This window comes from Crotalus tigris, unplaced genomic scaffold (genome assembly GCF_016545835.1).
Source record: "Crotalus tigris isolate CLP2741 ecotype Arizona unplaced genomic scaffold, ASM1654583v1 scf7180000017663.5292952, whole genome shotgun sequence".
Lineage (NCBI taxonomy): Eukaryota > Metazoa > Chordata > Lepidosauria > Squamata > Viperidae > Crotalus > Crotalus tigris.
In genome coordinates this window covers 83,073-96,040 of record NW_024096550.1, presented here as the reverse complement: position 1 = coordinate 96,040, position 12,968 = coordinate 83,073, and the positions used below count along the sequence as shown (strand labels likewise).

The 12,968-nt window shown below is 47.8% G+C and overlaps 1 long non-coding RNA gene across 1 annotated transcript; it reads left to right on the top strand.

The window, feature by feature from the left end:
- Window positions 1–4,349: 4,349 nt before the first annotated feature.
- Window positions 4,350–8,037, top strand: LOC120304848. Its single transcript, XR_005555858.1, has 3 exons — window positions 4,350–4,406; window positions 6,987–7,032; window positions 7,707–8,037. It is a non-coding gene; the product is annotated as an uncharacterized LOC120304848 (long non-coding RNA).
- The last annotated feature ends 4,931 nt before the right edge of the window (window positions 8,038–12,968 follow it).

Below are 12,968 nucleotides of genomic sequence, written 5' to 3'. Positions count from 1 at the left end.
TCCCTCATCCGTTCCGGGGGCCGGGAAATAGCAGCCACCCAAAGAAATCAACCCTTTTAATGGCATTTTTAAAGTTATTATTCTTTCTTAATAAAACCTTATTAATATTAGGCCATCCTAGGCTTTCGTAATGAGGTTTAAGGCTTTTGAAGCAGATTTCTTCTTCCGTGCCTGCGTTTCAGCAAACGGGCTTCCCCTGGCCCTATTAATAAGGTGTTAATACCATTAATAAAGATAGAGAATACCGTAATCTTAAAATGCCATTAAAAAGGTTTTTCTTTTGGTGCTGCAATACCCATTGTTGACCACAGGAGGCACAGTTTTCAGTCCCATAGCTTTAGCTTGGAGTCCATCGTAGGCCTTTTTAATGGCCTCCATCCTATAGCTAAGGGACGAAAAACTGGTCAAATCAGATACCGCAGCCACAAAAATAAATAAACCTCTTTAATGGCATTTTAAGATTATTATTCTTTATTATTAAAACCTTATTAATATTAAGCCACGATAGGCCTTAACTCAGTGTAAGACTCGAACCAGGATTTCTTTTGCACCTGTGTCGCACCAATCGGGCTTCCTGTCACCCCGTTAATATTAATAATGCGTTAATAACAAATATAGAGAAGAATAACCTTAAAATGCCATTAAACCTCCCTCCCCCTTGCTGTGGCTGTTAAGAAGGAACTGGGGGGAAACAGAGAAGTTGTCCTTTTTTTTCTTTTTCTTTTGCCAGTTTCAGTGAGGTTAAGGCTTTTCCTTTTAAAAAGATGGGGATGGAAATGGAGTAAGGTTGCGAGCCCAGTAAAAACCCCAAGAGGCAGCGGGAAACAGGGTGGGAGGTTGCTCCTCTCAATATTGCAGTTTTGGTGGGAAATAGCGGGAGGGACCTCTCCAAGGGCCTTCCCACTAGCAGAGCTTGGCAGTCTACCGGAAAGGGCCTTTTCTGGCACACCTGGCAGGCCGTGCGACAGCATCTTCGGGTGACGCTCACGGGCCCCTCTTTCCGGGCATTTAGGGACAAGGTAAGAACGCATCTCTTTGGCCGAGCTTTTGATTTCTGAGCAATCCTCTTGTGTAATTTTAAGAGCAATTTCAATTGCGTTAATGTGGTTTGTAGATTACAGCGTTAGTGTTTTATGAAGCACTTTGATGGTAGAAGAAACAAAAGCTGCCCAGATATAAAATAACTTAGAAACAAACGTACCCAATGTAAAATTAGAAATAACTATAAACATAGATTACATCTTAAACCTTAGAGTACTAAACTCTAGGAATAAACATAACCGTAAACCAGATTTTGAAAATGGTTAGGATTAATTGTTGTCCACCCTTTTAAAATAAAAAACACAAAAGCGTAACTAACGGCGCCTGCTTGCAACAGCGATACTTTTGTTTTTTAAATCATCAAGGGAAAACGGGAGCAACCTTATGCCATTGAAATCAGTTCAAATTAAGCATCAGGATAAGTTTCAGGTCGAAGCTCGGTCAAAGAAATGCAAGATTACCCTGTTCTTCCAGGGTCCCGTCGCACAGTCCGGTTAGCTGTGCAGACAGGGCCCTTTCCTCCGGGCCTAATGCTTTACTTTTTCGCCAGGGTGGGGGTGGGGATGGGGGGGGTGTAAGTCAGAAAGGACTTCCAGGGCCATCTTAGCAGCAGAATCCAAAACGGAAAGGAGGGTATGAGACAGGTAAGCGGGTAGCTTTGCAGCAAGCGGGAGGCAGATGAAGCCCAGGGTGGTTCCGATATCATTTTCGGTCCTATCAAGTCAGCACTGTTTTTCCGAGCACAGGGGGAACTTCAGTAGTTGTGTTGCGTTTGTCTTTATCTCTCTTTTGGGGCAAGAAGGTCAAAGGTTGAGAGATCAGGTCAAGGGTCAAGGGGTCAGGCTAAGGGTCACAGGGTCAAGTCAAAGGTCAAGGGCCGGGGGTCACTGGGTCAGGTCAAAGGCCAAGGGGTCAGGTCAGGGGTAGGCAACCTTGGCTCTTTTATGACTGGTGGACTTCAACTCCCAGAATTCCTGAGCCAGCCCTGCTAAGGGACGGAAAACTGGTCAAATCAGATACTGCAGCCACAAAAATAAATAAACCTCTTTAATGGCGTTTTAAGATGATTATTCTTGATTATTAAATCTTATTAATAGGGCCTTAACTCGGTTTAAGATTGGAACCAGGATTTCTTCTGCGCCCCTGTCGCACCGACCGGGCCCCCCGTCGCCACGTTAATATTAATAATAAGGCGTTAATAAATACAGAATAAAAATAGAGAAGAATAAGCTTAAAATGCTATTAAAAAGTATTTATTTCTTTGGGCGGCAGCAATACCCGTCTTTGACCACAGGAGGGCAGTATTTCCCGTCCCATAGCATTAACATGGAGGCCGTGGTAGGCCTTTTGCCCAGGATCGGGACACCGAGAAGCTAAGCCTCAACGCGCAGAGGGTCAACCAAAGGATCGCCGCTCTATGCTCCTGCGAAAGGGACGGGCCGCTTCCCTCGGCCTTCTGCGCATGTCCGCCGGCTGGTTCTTTACGAGTACTCTCCGAGAGGCCCTTTCTGCACAGCGGACTTCCTGTCCGTCGGTATCGGCCGTCCCCCAGGTCCTGCGGTGAAAGGACCTTTCCATCGTAGCCGACTTCCGTTCCTTCGTTCTTAATCTTTCCCCCTAGTTTTTTTCGGGGAGACCTCCTCAGCATGGCCGTCTTCCTGTCCGCTCAAGTTTGCCGTCCTCCATTGTCTTTGAAATGCGACCTTGCCAACATGGCCGCCTTCCGGTCCGTCCGTCTTAATCATCCTTCACCTTCCTTGTGCGGGGACTTTCTGGGGTGGGCGGACTCCACGTCCGATCAACGAGGTTAGCCTTTAAAACCCCGTTAAAAAGGCTTATTTCTCTTGGCGGCCGCAATTCCCGTCCCATAGCATTACCATCGAGGCCATCGTAGGCCTTTTCCACGGCCTCAATGCCGATACTATCGCTAAGGGATGGAAAACAGTGCCCTCCCGTGGCCAGGCCGGGTATAGCAGCCACCAAAAGAAATAAAGCTTTAAAATGGCAAAAGGTCCTCCCGTCGCCCTATTAATATTAATAAGGGGTTAATAAAAAAGAGGGGGGGGGAATAAATAGCCTTAAAATCCCATTTAAAAGGTTTATTTTTTTCGGCGACCGCAATACCCGTTTCTGACCACAGGAGGGCACAGTTTTCCGTCCCGTAGCATGACCACCGACGACGACGTTCCCAATACGGCCGACTTCCTGTCCATCCGCCGAGGCCGCCTCCAACTTCCTGTCCGTTCGCAGCACGGTTCCCTGCTTTTTCCCGTGCTCTTTTCTGCACTACGTTGACGGAGCCGCAGGAAGGAAAAAAGGAAGCCTGCTACTGCCTCAGGTGAGCCGAGCCATCCCCGCATTTCCTATTCCAGAAAGATACCGGTTTTCTCTGTTACCTAGTTAGCGGGGGATCCTCACCTTCCCCCTCCCCCGCCTCCTCCCCGGCCACTCGTTTGGTCCTCTCCCCTAAGATGTCCGCCTGGCCGTTCCTGGCCTTTCGCCGCCCCCCCCCCCCGTCTGTAAGAATGCGACCGAGAACCGGTGGCGGCGGCGGCGCCGGAGGTTGTGAAACCTGGTCTCTTTGCGCTCTTTCCCTTTCAGCTATAGGGGCTAAATTGGGAACGTAGAGATGAAGTTAGCTTGTTTTAACAATACACTTCGGGGTCGTTTACGCGAGCTCAGCCGCGGCTTCTTTTTAGCTCCTTTTTAGAGGCGGGGCAGGCTTTTGGCGTCCGGGTCGGGAAGGGGGTTCCGACCCGTCTCGGGGGTCTCCTCGAAGGCTGCCAAGCAAGGCAGCCGTTGAATGGTGTTTTCCCAGCGCCCGAGTCCCGTGTGTAGAAGAACCAGTCGTATCGCGCTTCCCTGTGTTACCCCTTAAGAGGTTGCTCCTCCTAAAAGTGCACCCCGCTCGCCCCCTTCAAGCAAATCCAGGTGTTTTTATTCAAGAATAGTTTTGTTTGTCCTGCCCTGCTATTTTTTTAAGGAGCTCGTACGTATGTAGGTTTGTATTTAGGTTTGATGTTTCTAAACTACATTTCTTAGAGATACCTATGTATTAATATAGGTGCAATATCAAATCTCTATTTGAAATTGTGTGCATTTTTATTAAGAAACGATCAATATAAAAATAAATGCAGTTTATTTTGAAAATGTGTATAACCTATCGTTCCCTTCTAGGTTTATCATTTAAAGGATGGATAAAAGGGATGAGACGTGAGAAGTTGCAACTAATGGCATTTATTAATTTGTTCGCCGTCCATCTAACTTTGTAGACCTTCCTCCAAAACAAGTCAGGGTTAGGAAGGGTAGGAGATTTCTTCCTTTCCTCTCCAGGTTGCCGTAAACAGCCCACCCACCGCCCAGAGGTAAGAGAAAGGAAAAGCAGGTCTCTCTGGGGGAAGCAGGAGACCCGGGTCTTTGCAGAGTCCGGCTTGCAATTTTGCTAACTTCCCCCAGTCACAGCTGCATCGACTGATGTAGCGGCCAGGCCAGGAGGAAGGGTGGGGACGCCTGCCGGCTGAAAGCTTCAACCTTTTTGGAAAAGGCAGTGGAGAAAGGAGGTCATGCTCCCTGGATTTCCAGCCTAAAGCTTCCGCTGGATGGGTGACCCCCCCCTTGCTGTGGCTGTTAAGAAGGAACTGGGGGGAAACTGGTAAGTTGTCCTTGAGGATTCCCCCCCCCCCTTTGCCACTTTCAGTGAGGTTAAGGCTTTTCCTTTTAAAGAGACAGGGATGGAAATGGAGTAAGGTTGGGAGCCCAGTAAAAACCCCAAGAGGAAGCGGGAAACAGGGTGGGAGTTTGCTCCTCTCAATATTGCAGTTTTGGTGGGAAATAGCGGGAGGGACCTCTCCAAGGGCCTTCCCACTAGCAGAGCTTGGCAGTCTACCGGAAAGGGCCTTTTCTGGCACACCTGGCAGGCCGTGCGACAGCATCTTCGGGTGACGCTCACGGGCCCCTCTTTCCGGGCATTTAGGGACAAGGTAAGAACGCATCTCTTTGGCCGAGCTTTTGATTTCTGAGCAATCCTCTTGTGTAATTTTAAGAGCAATTTCAATTGCGTTAATGTGGTTTGTAGATTACAGCGTTAGTGTTTTATGAAGCACTTTGATGGTAGAAGAAACAAAAGCTGCCTAGATATAAAATAACTTAGAAACAAACGTACCCAATGTAAAATTAGAAATAACTATAAACATAGATTACATCTTAAATCTTAGCGTACTAAACTCTAGGATTAAACATAACCGTAAACCAGATTTTGAAAATCGTTAGGGTTAATTGCTGTCCACACTTTTAAAATAAAAAACACAAAAGGGCAAATATAACGGCGCCTGCTTGCAACAGCGGTACTTTTGTTTTTTAAATCATCAAGTGGAAATGGGAGCAACATGCCATTGAAATGAGTTCAAATTAAGCATCAGGATAAATTTCAGGTCGAAGCTCGGTCAAAGAGATGCAAGACCCTGTTCTTCCAGGGTCCCGTCGCACAGTCCGGTTAGCTGTGCAGACAAGGCCTTTTCCTAAGGGCCTAATGCTTTCCTTTCTGGCCGGGGGTGGTGGTGGTTGTGGTGTTAGTCAGAAAGGACTTCCAGGGCCATCTTAGCAGCAGAATCCAAAATGGAAAGGAGGGGACGAGACAGGTAAGAGAGATTTTCAACTTCCCCACTGCCACAAGTACACCTTCACTCAGTCTTGGGGTTTTACCATTTCTGCCCTGCAGGAGTGCGAAGGAGAGGATATTAAAATGTCTGGCTCTAAAAAATGGTATTCTACTCTTGGGAAAGCTCAGGTCTTTCAGATACCTTGCTGGTTCCCACACACCCCATTTAATCTATTTTCTTGCTGCAGAGAGATAGTTTGTTAAGTTCTAGCTGGAACTCCACATCTCTTATTCTGTTGGTAACTGCTTTGCTTGGGATGGTTATAGCCTAGGGATATTTAAAAACAGGAAAGTCCACAGGAGGCCCGCTTATAATCCCATCACCTGTTTGCTGGGAGAGGGGAAGTTATTTATTGAGACTAAAGCAGTCAAGCCCTCTGGGAAGAATTGAGTCCTATGGTTAAAGAAGGAATAGCAGCCACAAAAGGAAATAAACCCTTTTAATATGATTTTAAGATTATTATTATTTAGCTGTTGAAGCTATTGAATGCTATTAAGGGTCAAAAAACAGTGCCATCCTGTGGTTGAAGCAAGTAGAGCAGCCATTAAAAAACTTTTCAATGGCATTATTAAAACCTTATTAATATTAATAGGGAATCATAGTCCTCCTTAACTAGGTTTAAGGCTTTTGAAGCAGATTTCTTCTTCCGCGCCTGTGTTGCAGCAAACGGACCTCCCCTGGCCCTATTAATAAGGTGTTAATACCGTTAATAAAGATAGAGTACTGTAATCTTAAAATGCTATTAAAAAGGTTTTTCTTTTGGTAGCCGCAATACGTGTTTTTGACCACAGGAGGGCACAGTTTTCCGTCCCATAGCTTTAGCTTGTGGAGTCCATGGTAGGCTTTTTTTAATGGCCTCCATCCTTATAGCCAAGGGACGGAAAACTCTGTCAAATCAGATACTGCAGCCACAAAAATAAATGAACCTCTTTAATGATGTTTTAAGATTATTATTCTTTATTATTAAAACCTTATTAATATTAATAAGCCACGAAGAGCCATATGTGGCTCCAGAGCCGCAGGTTGCCAACCTGTGTCGTAGGGGCACTCAGAGTACACCTTTGATAAAGGAATATAAGCAAACATCTATAAAATTGAGTTTAGTCAAAGCAGCAAAGCCTGCCCTCCTGTGGCCAGTGTGTGCTGTAACGTTTGGCAAAGAACTCCCAGAGTGGCTTATTTTTATTCTTTCATTTCCTTCCTTTGATGGTAGCTCAAAGCAGCCACAGCAGAGGATGCTGGGAATATAAAAGATAATTGCAGGAGCTAAAATTTCATTTCTAATAGGGCACTGAGGAGGACAAAACAGGGAATGCTGCCCTCCTGTGGCCAGGTAAGCTCATGACATTTTTTTCCCCTAAGGTACAGCAGAAAAGGTTACTGGATAGATTAAATAGATATAGATCAGGGGTATCAGACTCAATTTCACCGAGGGCCGCATCAGCATTGCGGTTGCTCTGGGGGGTGGGTGTGACCAAAGTGGGTGCAGCCTACTGGGTGGGCATGGAGTGGGTGTGGCCTACTGGGTGGGCGTGGTCAGTTCTACACCAGTCGCATCAAGGGTGCCTGTGGGACAGATCTGAGGGTCTCTGGCAAAAGGGGGTGGGACTGGGGCAAGTGCCAAGGCATGGTCCACTGGGGCAAGTGCCAAGATGGCCACCACAAAATTGTACATTGGCTCCCAGCCGGCCTGGGCCAGGGCCAAGGCACAAGGGGCTGTTCCCTCACTGTTTCCAGGATGGCTTTGCGGGCCACATGAAACCACTTTGTGGGCTGCATCCGGCCCCTGGGCCTTGTGTTTGGGATGTCTGATATAGATGATTAATAGGTGAGATAGATAATAGATGAGAGAGGGAGGGAGGGAGGGAGGGAGGGAGGGAGAGAGAGAGAGAGAGAGAGAGAGAGAGAGAGAGAGAGAGAGAGAGAGAGAGAGAGAGAGAGAGAGAGAGAGAGAGAGAGAGAAACCTAAAATGTTATGTAAAGCACAAAAAACTTCTATTTTGGTAGAACAGGACATTTCTGAATATACCAAACCCCCAAATCCTTACAAAAGATGATCCTCGGTGATTTCGGCAAAGGGCAGGAGCACAAGGTGCCCAACAGGTCCAAGCTCCTGCTGCAGGATCCCAAATGTAGTGAAGGAAGACTCGAAAAATACTTTATTGTTCTGCATCATATCTTCGAAGCGTTACCCAGTTGCAACAGTTTGTACAACAATTCAAAACATAATACAGTCTTACAGATAAAATACATAAAAGCATAATCCAATATTTTAAGGATAAAAAGTCACACAAAAATTACAAAAGCAATGATAAAATACCATGGGTTAAATAGTTCACTAATTTAAAATGACATTTTTGACAAAAGGTGAGGTGTAAAAGGAACCATAGTTGTCATCAAAAGATTTTTCTCGGAAGAAAGAAAACACAACTTCAGTGTTCAAATACATAAATATCACAACAGGTATCTCTTGGTGAAGAGATGGTGATAAGAAAGAATACATAAAAACAGGCAAAAGATAAAACTTGTCTACCATAAGCATCACAACTACTTAACAACAGTAAATCAAGAGTAAAACTCAGTTGTATTACAAAAAATACATGTCAAACAGAAATTTCAGGAACAAAAAGACAAATGTGTGTGACAAAAGAAATCAAAATTCTTGAGGTGACCGCCATACTGTGTGTCATGTTTAATATTTATCAGTCAAAACATAACTTACACATTTTAAACAACAGCCGTGGATAAAATTATTCCAAATAGAAATCTTTTATCAATCACTGGCCACACCAGACATTAACAAGAGCGGTTGAGGTTTTCTGTCTGGTTCTAAGAACCATGGCTGTGGCTAAATTTATGCCAGGCAGAAAACTATAAAATCTATTATCAATCACCGGCACACCCAGCGTTAAAAAGGGCCATTGAGATGCTTTCTGGTTCTAAGAACGACCATCGTGCCTAAATTAAGCCAGGCAAGAAATCTACTCAGGGTTTCAATGGCCACATCTAGAATTTAAAAGGGTCACACAGATTTATTTTCCAGTTCGAGGACATAATGTTTCACTCTAGCAAAAAACTAGTTATTAATTTGTAGAGATGGCAATACCTCGTATTAAAGTGTGTCACCAGGTTTACTTTTGGTTGCAAGAGATCTGGCTGCAGCTGACATTATTTCTCAGGGTATGAAGTTGGGAGGGAAGCGATTCAAAAGGATTCCCTTCCAGTTTGAGACTCAGCTAGGGCACCGGAGGAGGCTTGTAGTTGAGCGCTGTTGATTCCTCCAGTGTGACTCGCCCTGGCTGCTCACTCAGGTACTGAAAGGGTCTCCCTCCCAGGGTGGGTCTCACAGAGTGTGTGCTCAGAGGCTGGACGAGCCTGGGAGCGTCTGGCTGCCTACTCATTCAGTGTGAGTTTCCCAGAGTAGTAACTCGGGGGCTGGAAGACCCCTGTCAGGAGTGCCTTGGCATCACCTCTGAGTCAGGATGGCCTCAGCAGCAGTGCAGCCTTTTGCCCAAGAAATGCAGCCCATCAACTCACCCGTGCCCATTTACAGCCAGCTTTCCTCCTCCGCTGCCCTCCCGCAGCCATTCTCCACGGCCAGTGGGCCCTTGGCCCTCTGCCTGTCGCCCTTCGGCCCGGCCAATTCACCCAGATACCGTTTGTCCTGGGTCTTTGTCTGTACGGGACAAATAGCCCACAGCCAACTGGGTGGCAGGCAGGAGCCATGGTGATGCGGGGGCAGCGTGCAATGAGCAATCCCAGGGGCTGGGGAGGGCAGCTGTGATGCAAGATTTTTTAAAGTGCTGTGGCTGCTCTGCATGTTTTGGGGCCTTGCAGCTCTGACCCCAGAATCGGAAGGAGGGGGACTGGCAGCAGAAGTAGCAGCCACCGGGGCCACTGGGGGGAGCAGTCAGACAAGAGTGTGTTGGGGGAACGAGGGAGGGAGGGAGGGGCACCTCAAGGGGACTTCACAAAGACAGCTTGACTCGCAACTCAAACGAAAGAGGGGAGGAGGAGAAAGGCCGGAGCAGCTTCTGCCACAGCCAGGGAGGCGGGTTAGGGGGGCACACAGGCAAACAGCAAGGCCAGCTTGGCTTCTACCCACCCTTCCCTCCCACGACGGGTCACGCAGTTCCAACCCCCAGCCCTTGCCATTTGCCCTCCCTTCCCTCCCACGACGGCGCACGCAGTCCCATCAGCCCCAGCCCTTGCCATTTGCCCTCCCTTCCCTCCCACGACGGCGCACGCAGTCCCATCAGTCCCATCAGCCCCAGCCCTTGCCATTTGCCCTCCCTTCCCTCCCACGACGGCGCACGCAGTCCCATCATCCCCAGCCCTTCCCATTTGCCCTCCCTTCCCTCCCACGACGGCGCACGCAGTCCCATCAGCCCCAGCCCTTCCCATTTGCCCTCCCTTCCCTCCCACGACGGCGCACGCAGTCCCATCAGCCCCAGCCCTTCCCATTTGCCCTCCCTTCCCTCCCACGACGGCGCACGCATTCCCATCAGCCCCAGCCCTTCCCATTTGCCCTCCCTTCCCTCCCACGACGGCGCACGCAGTCCCATCAGCCCCAGCCCTTCCCATTTGCCCTCCCTTCCCTCCCACGACGGCGCACGCAGTCCCATCAGCCCCAGCCCTTGCCATTTGCCCTCCCTTCCCTCCCACGACGGCGCACGCAGTCCCATCAGCCCCAGCCCTTGCCATTTGCCCTCCCTTCCCTCCCACGACGGCGCACGCAGTCCCATCAGCCCCAGCCCTTGCCAGTTGCCCTCCCTTCCCTCCCAAGGCGCAAGCAGTCCCATTAGCCCACGCTTCCCTCCCATGACGCTCCAGTTCCAGCAGCACACCAGCCCTCTGTTTGCCTGTGTGCCCCCCTAACCTGCCTCCCTGGCTGTGGCAGAAGCTGCTCCGGCCTTTCTCCTCCTCCCCTCTTTCGTTTGAGTTGCAAGTCAAGTTGTCTTCGTGAAGCCCCCTTGAGGTGCCCCTCCCTCCCTCCCTTGTTCCCCCAACACACTCTTGTCTGACTGCTCCCCCCAGTGGCCCCGGTGGCTGCTACTTCTGCTGCCAGTCCCCCTCCTTCCGATTCTGGGGTCAGAGCTGCAAGGCCCCAAAACATTCAGAGCAGAGCACTTTTTTAAAAAAATCTTGCATCACAGCTGCCCTCCCCAGCCCCTGGGGTTGCACATCGCATGCTGCCCCCGCAGCACCATGGCTGGGGGCTATTTGTCCCATATAGCCAAAGGCCTGGGACAAAGGGTGTCTGGGTGAATTGTCCAGGCCGAAGGGCGACGGGCAGAGGGCCAAGGGTCCACTGGCCGTGGAGAATGGCTGCGGGAGGGCAACGGAGGAGGAAAGCTGGCTGTAAATGGGCTGAGGGGAGTGGCAGGGGGCGAAGGAGGCGTGACCTAGCGTCCATGCCTAAACATGGGGGTCGGTGCAGATGGAATCAGGAATAGTGCATCTCTTTTGTCTCTCTGGTTTCATGGACTGCAATGATCATGATCATCATTGGCCAGTGAGGGAAGCGATCCAAAAGGATTCCCTTCCAGTTTGAGACTCAGTTGGGGAGCCTCAGGGACCGGGAGAGGCTTCCAGCCGAGGGCTATTGACGCCTCCAGTGTGATTTGCCCTCTGATTTGCCCTCGCTGCTCACTCAGGGACTGAAAGAGAGAGACTTCTAGTGTGAGTCTCAGAAAGTATCTGCTCATGGACTGAGTGAGTCTGGGAGCCGATAATTATCCACATCCATTCGGTGTGAGTGTCACACAAGCTCAGGGACTGAAAGACCTCTAAAAATGAGTCATCACTATTTACAGGATGGATTGGCATGTGGAATGCTTGTGTGGCCCTTCTCAAGTTCTAAGAACTACACCTATGGCTAACATTACACTAGGCCAGAATACTAATTACTGTTTTAATAATCAGTGACCAAGCCTAGCAATAGAAAGGGCCATAGACATTTTCTTTTGGGTTTTAAGAACCATTGCCAGGCCTAACAGTAAGGAGGCAAGAAAAGTATGGAATCTTATGTACATCATGGAACACACCTAGAATGGGCTAAAAATACAACAGGCAAGAAAACTAGAATCTCTATTATGTAGCAATGGTCACAGATAGGATTAAAATGTGTAGTGTGGTGTGATCATGAAAGTGGCTTACATTTTCAGCGATTGTTCTAAAGGTCAGTTTTGACATAATTGGTGAAATAGCATTCTTGGTGGAGATCATGTTCATTCTTGCGTTCCATTCCTTCTTCCTCCTTTTTCACCATCAACACTGCAGGCTGACAAGTGAGTCTTCTGTCTTCTAGGATGGTGTAGAGTACATGCCATTGAGATAAAAAAAAAAATCAACATTACTTCAGCTGCCACTGAGGTTTTACACCTAAGAAGGCACAATACACTGTGGTTACTATTACCTCAGATGCAGGTGTTTCCCCTACTTACCTAGGAAGAATGGACCATCAATTTTTTTTGCTGGGGGGGGGACCATTGACCTCCCTCCATATCATAAAACTTTGAAGAATACAACTTACCTCACAGCGTAGGAGGCGCCATCACAGCCAAAGGCTAATAGAGCTTGAACTGGAGACATTTTCTTGCTGTCTTGGTTCTTCTTTTTTCTTTCTTCGCCTTTGTTTCTTCCTTCGACGTGTCTCTTCTGAGGAACATTTGGCAACAGGGTGCAAATGTTCCTCCCCTCAATCTCAGGGATTCTAAAGCTATAAATTCTTTCCTAGATCAACGGCCACACCTAGCATTAAAAAGGGCCGTTGAGGCTTTTTTTCTGGTCCTAAGAACCATCGCCATGGCTAGAATTATGCCAGGCAAGAAAGGTATAAAATCTATTATCCATCAATGGCCCCACTTAGAATTAAAAAGGTCCATTGAGAGGTTTCCTTTCTGGTTCTAAGATCCATCGCCATGGCTAGAATTATGCCAGGCAGAAAACTATAAAATCTATGATTAATCACTGGCCACGTGGGTCATTTAAATGGGCCACTGAGGTGTTTTCTTTCTGGTTCTAAGAACCATAGCCATGGCTAAATTTACACCAGGCAGAAAACTATAAAATCTATTATCAATCATTGGCCACATCTAGAATTAAAAGGTCCATTGAAACTTTCTTTCTGGTTCTAAGAACCGTTGCCAGGGCTTAATTTATGCCAGGCAAGAAAGATATAAAATCAATTATCTACAAGATCATATTCATTCTTCATTTCCATTCCTTCTTCTTGTACTTTTACCATCAAAGCTGAGTCTTCTGTCT